Source organism: Loxodonta africana, chromosome 4 (assembly GCF_030014295.1).
Source record: "Loxodonta africana isolate mLoxAfr1 chromosome 4, mLoxAfr1.hap2, whole genome shotgun sequence".
In the NCBI taxonomy this organism is placed as follows: Eukaryota; Metazoa; Chordata; class Mammalia; order Proboscidea; family Elephantidae; genus Loxodonta; species Loxodonta africana.
The window spans coordinates 37229534-37235650 of record NC_087345.1 but is presented as its reverse complement, the minus strand read 5'-3'; positions in this window follow the sequence as shown (position 1 = coordinate 37235650).

Sequence of the window (6117 nt, the reverse complement as noted above, 5' to 3'; positions counted from 1 at the left end):
GTGATATTAATAATATTGTTCTATAATTTCCACATTCAGTTGCGCCACCTTTCTTGGGAATAGGCATAAATATGGATCTCTTTCAGTCAGTCAGTTGGCCAGGAAGCTGTTTTCCATATTTCTTGGCATAGATGAGTGAGCACCTCCCGCGCTGCATCTGTTTGTTGAAACATCTCAGTTAATATTCCATCAATTCCTGGAGCCTTGTTTTTCACCAATGCCTTCAGAGCAACTTGGGCTTCTTCCTTCAGTACCATCGGTTCCTGATCATATGGTACCTCTTGAAATGGTTGAACATCGACTAATTCTTTTTGGTATAATGACTCTGTGTATTCCTTCTGTCTTCTTTTGCTGCTTCCTATATTGTTTAATATTTTTCCTCATAGAATCCTTCACTATTGCAACTCAAGGCCTGAATTTTTTCTTCAGTTCTTTCAGCTTGAGAAATGCTGAGCATGTTCTTCCCTTTTGGTTTTCCATCTCCAGCTCTTTGCACATGTCATTACAATACTTTACTTTGTCTTCTTGAGCTGCCCTTTGAAATCTTCAATTCTTTTACTTCATCAATTCTTCCTTTTGCTTTAGCTGCTCGACAGTAGAGAGCAAGTTGCAGAGTCTCCTCTGACATCCATCTTGGTCTTTTCTTTCTTTCCTATCTTTTCAATGACCTCTTGCTTTTTTCATGGATGATGTCCTTCCACAACATCCATTAATAATCGGAACCTGGAATGTACGAAGTATGAATCTAGGAAAATTGGAAATCATCAAAAATGAAATGGAACGAATAAACATTGATATCGTAGAGCTGAAATGGACTGGTATTAGCCATTCTGAATCAGACAATCATATAGTCTACTATGCTGGGAATGACAATTTGAAAAGGAACAGTGTTGCATGCATCATCAAAAAGAACATTTCAAGATCTATCCCGAAGTACAGCGCTGTCAGTGATAGGATAATATCCATACGCCTATAAGGAAGACCAGTTAATACGACTATTCTTCAAATTTACACACCAACCACTACAGTCAAAGATGAAGAAATAGAAGATTTTTATCAGCTGCTGCAGTCTGAAATTGATTGAACATGCGATCAAGATGCATTGATAATTACTGGTGATTGGAATGCGAAAGTTGGAAACGAAGGATCAGTAGTTGGAAAATATGGTCTTTGTGATAGAAACAATGCCAGAGATCGAATAATAGAATTTTGCAAGACCAATGACTTCTTCATTGCAAATACCTTCTTTCACCAACATAGACGGTGACTATACACATGAACCTTGCCAGATGGAACACACAGAAATCAAATTGACTACATCTTTGGAGACGATGGAAAAGCTCATTATCATCAGTCAGAACAAGGCCAGGGGCTGACTGTAGAACGTACCATCAGTTGCTCATATGCAGTTCAAACTGAAACCAAAGAAAATCAGAGCAAGTCCACGAGAGCCAAAATATGACCTTGAGTATATTAGATCACGTAGATCCAGCTTTTTCCATTACTTCTGTTACATGACAAAATACCCTAAAACTTACTGGTTTACGACAGGAACTACCATTCATTTGCTCATGGTTTTGCAGTTTGGGCAGGCCTCTGAGTGGGGTGGCTTGTCTCTGCTCCATGTGATATTGGCTGGGACTGGAGGATCCAAGATGGCTTTACTCATATGCAGCAACAAAATTGGGGTGGCTGGAATGGCTGGGGGAAGCCAGGCCTACTTCTATGTTTTTTTTAGTCTTCCATCTTCCCTTCCCTCCGTAGTTGTACTTCTTTACATGATAGCTGACTTCCAAGAGAACAAAAACGAAAGCTGCCAGGCCTCTTAAGGCCTGGGCCTGGAACTGACAGAGTATCTCTGTGTAGTAAAGGATTAACCTTGCTCGAGAAAAGGTTTGGTCCTTGACCAGCTCCTGGAAGGTAAGCTCTAAGTCTTTGGGATGTTATGCCTGATAAGAGTGTCTCTATTTACCTGGGGCCATGCCTGATTGGTATCAGCTTGACCTCTGGAGGAGCTGGAGACTAAGGTCAATCACGTGAGTGGTCAGCCTGTCTATGTGACTGACTTCCAATAAAAACCTGGACACCAAGGCTCGGGTGAGCTTCACTGCTTAGCAATACTTCATGCATGTTGCCACACATCATTGTTTAGTGAAGTAAGCACTGTTTGCATGATTCCACTGGGAGAGGACAACAGGAAACTCATGACTGGAATCTTCTAGACCCTTTCCTGTTGCTGATTTTAATCTGTATCCTTTTGCTATAATAAACCATAACCATGAGTATAATAGCTTTGCTAAGTTCTGTGGGCCCTTCTAGTAAATTACTGAACCTGAGAGCAGTCTTGGGGTCCTCTTGAACTGTAATCACTTCTGTCACAATCTAGTGGTCAAAGTGATTCAAAGGGCCAGCACACATTCAAGGGGAGGAGAAATAATATCCATGTCTTAATGAAAGGAGTAGTGTGCATATACAGGGATAGGAGAAGTTGCTGGCAGCCATCTTATCAATTGATTCACCATGCAGCCATGCCTAGACCCTTTTATCAGTTACTATATGAACCAATTCATTCCTCTTTTTGCTTAAGCCAGTTAGAGATGGGTTTCTGACTTCTGCAGCCCAAAGAATCCTGACTATCACAACATTCAATGCTGAGTATGGACAGAAGGAAGGCAAAGAGAAGGGCAGCATTTCAAGAGATGGCAAGAAGTATGGACGGCATCTATGGCAGGGGTTGGGGGGCCGAGCAGAGAACTCTAGTGGGCACACAAAGTTTCCTCAGGCCACTAGCTATAAGAGCCTTCCTTAGTCAATTCATGCCAGAGGACCATTTATAAGCTGTCAAGCTAATTATAATCTGTACTATTCATTCTAACACAATTAAAAGTTTCAGTATCTCATAATGTTATTAAATATTTCATGTGATCATTTCTGTGACCCATTCCACCTTCAACTAGATTGCAGGTTACCTGAGAGAAAGGACTTTGCCTTCCAGGGAAGTGTGTATGCCCCTGACAGTTCCTAACACAATATCATGCACTCAATATATACTCCCAAATAAACTAATGAACAAATGAATGAATTCAACATTTATTAAATGTGTTCTTATTTTCCAGGCACTGGGGATTGAAAAATGAGAAAGACATAGATAGCCGTTATCCTCAAGAGGTTGGAATGAATAATATATAAGGATGAAAATTTGCTAAGTGATGAATGTTACCAGTTTTCAGATACTGAGTAGGTATTGAAGTATGTGAATTCTCTATTTATTGAGCACCTTTGGTGTAATGGACTTTTTTCTTGCTGCTGGAACATAAAAATGAGTAAGACATAGCCCAATCCTAAAGGGACTTCCTATTCAAAAAGGGAGACAGACACAAAGAGACATACGGAGACAAAGACACACACACACAAACAAAATTGCTACAGATGCAAATGCAGTTATGTCCTTGGTATCATCGAAGGACAAAGGAAGGACATGACTGTCTCAGGAACCTAACTCATCTCCTTAGGTGTTTCAGTCTTACCATGTCATCACAGCAGGCAGAAGGAAATAGATATAAAGGAAAGTCTAATTTTAAAGATGAAAATGCAAACCTTTTATAAGATAAAGGAAAATGTGTTTCTTTTCATATTCCATTTTTGATTTAATAGTACTGGAAAGTGTTCCCTCTGAGGGGGAAGATTTATAAGACAAAAAGTACAGTAAGCTTTTTTTTTTCTCCCCAAGAATTTAAGAATAGAGAGAGAGAAAAGAAGAATAAGCCATATTTAAAAAATTTTCTCAGCTAGCTTGAGATGAAGGCATGCTTATCAGATATATATAAAATGTTTACATTAGGGTTCAGAAGCTGCCCAGCTTGATGCAAATATAAACCTCTAATTTTAACCACCTGATTTAAAAACACCTCGAAATCATCACTGTTAACATTTACACTTAAGTTCTAAAATACTGTGTTCTATATGAACGTAGGAAACCCTGATGGCATAGTGGCTAAGAGCTATGGCTGCTAACCAAAAGGTCCGCAGTTCAAATCCACCAGGTGCTCCTTGGAAACTCTATGGGGCAGTCCTACTTTGTCCTACAGGGTCTATATGCATCAGAATCGACTCTACGGCAATGAGTTTGGCTTTGGGTTTTTTTATATGACTGTAAGAAAATACTCACTACTCTTTATTTAGCATCAACAATTATTTCGTACAGAGTCTCAACACTTTACCTGGTAAGAGTTTGATCAAAAACACGGAAGTAGAAAGACTCAACTCAAATTCTGTAGGCTTCTAAGACTCTTTAGCAAATGCAACAATTCCACGCTATTGGTATCTCAAGAACAATGATTCCTAAAGAGGATTCTACAGGCACCTTTCAAATGTTCGGGGAACTGGTCTCCAACATATGTATTTCCTATAGACTTGAGGCTACATTAAGAAATACAACAATGCATTTTACTTCATCAAATTAAAAAAAAAAAAGACAAAATCTTTGTTCTGCGTTAGACTCTGTGAAGAAGGTGAAAAGATAAGCTACAGGCTGGGAAAGAATATTTGTAAATTACATATCCAACAAAGGACTAGTATCCAGAATATATAAAGAACTCTCAAAACTCAACAGTAAAAAAAGAAAAGAAAAAATCCAATTTTAAAAAAGGTAAAAAAAACACAACCCCCACTTGTTTGTCAGTTTGTCATCTGTGGGGACTCCAGTGTTGCTGTGATGCTGGAAGCTATGCCACCGGTATTCAAATATCAGCAGGGTCACCCATGGTGGACAGGTTTCAGCTGAGCTTCCAGACTAAGGCAGACTAGGAAGAAGGACCTGGCGATCAACTTCTGAAAAGAATTAGCCAGTGAAAACCTCATGAAAAGCAGCAGAATATTGTCTAATACAGTGCCAAAAGATGAGCCCTTCAGGTTGGAAGGCGCTTGAGATACGACTGGGGAAGAGCTGTCTCCTCAAAGTAGAGTCAACCTTAATGACGTGGATGGAGTCAAGCTTTCAGGACCTTCATTTGCTGATGTGGCAGGACTCAAAATAAGAAACAGCTGCAAATATCCATTAAATAATCAGAATGTGGAATGTACGAAGTATGAATCTAGGAAAATTGGAAATCGTCAAAAATGAAATAGAACACATAAACATCCATATCCTAGGGATTAGTGAGATGAAATGGACTGTATTGGCTACTTTGAATCAGACAATCAGATGGTTAACTATGCCAGAAACAACAAATTGAAGAAAATCCCGTTGCATTCATTGTTGAAAAAAGCATCTATCCTGAAGTACAATGCTGTTAGTGATAGGATAATATCCATATGCCTACAAGGAAGACCAGTTAATACGACTATTATTCAAATTTACGCATCAACCACTAAGGGCAAAATAAAGAAATGGAAGATTTTTACCAACTTCTGCAGTTTGAAATTGATCAAACAAGTAATCAGGATGTGTTGATAATTACTGGTGACTGGAATGTGGAAGTTGGAGACAAAGGAAAAGGACTGGTAGTTGGAAAATATGGCCTTGGTAACAGAAATGATGCTGGAGATGGCATGACAGAATTTTGCAAGACCAATGACTTCTTCATTGCAGATAACTTTTTTCACCAACATAAATGGCAAATATAAACATGGACTTCTCTAGATGAAAGACACAGAAATCAAATCAACAACATCTGTGGAAAAAGAACATGGAAAAGCTCAATGTCATCAGTCAGAAGAAGGCCAGGAGCTGACTGGGAAACAGACCATCAGTTGCTCCTACGCAAGTTCAAGTTTAAGCTGAAGAAAATTAGAACAAGTCCACGAGAACCAAAGTACGACCTTGAGCATGTCCCACCTGAATTCAGAAACCGTCTCAAGAACTGATTTGACTTGTTGAACACTAATGACCAAAGACCAGACAAGTTGTGGAATGACATCAGACATCATAAATCCTACATCAAAACAAGAGGTCATTAAAAAGACAGGAAAGACAGAAAAGACCAAAATGGGTGTCAGAAGAGACTCTAAAAGTTGCCCTTGAACATACAGTAGCTAAGTGAAAGGAAGAAATGATGAAGTGAAAGAGCTGAGTAGATTTCAAAGGGTGGCTCAAGAAGACCATGTAAAGTATTACAG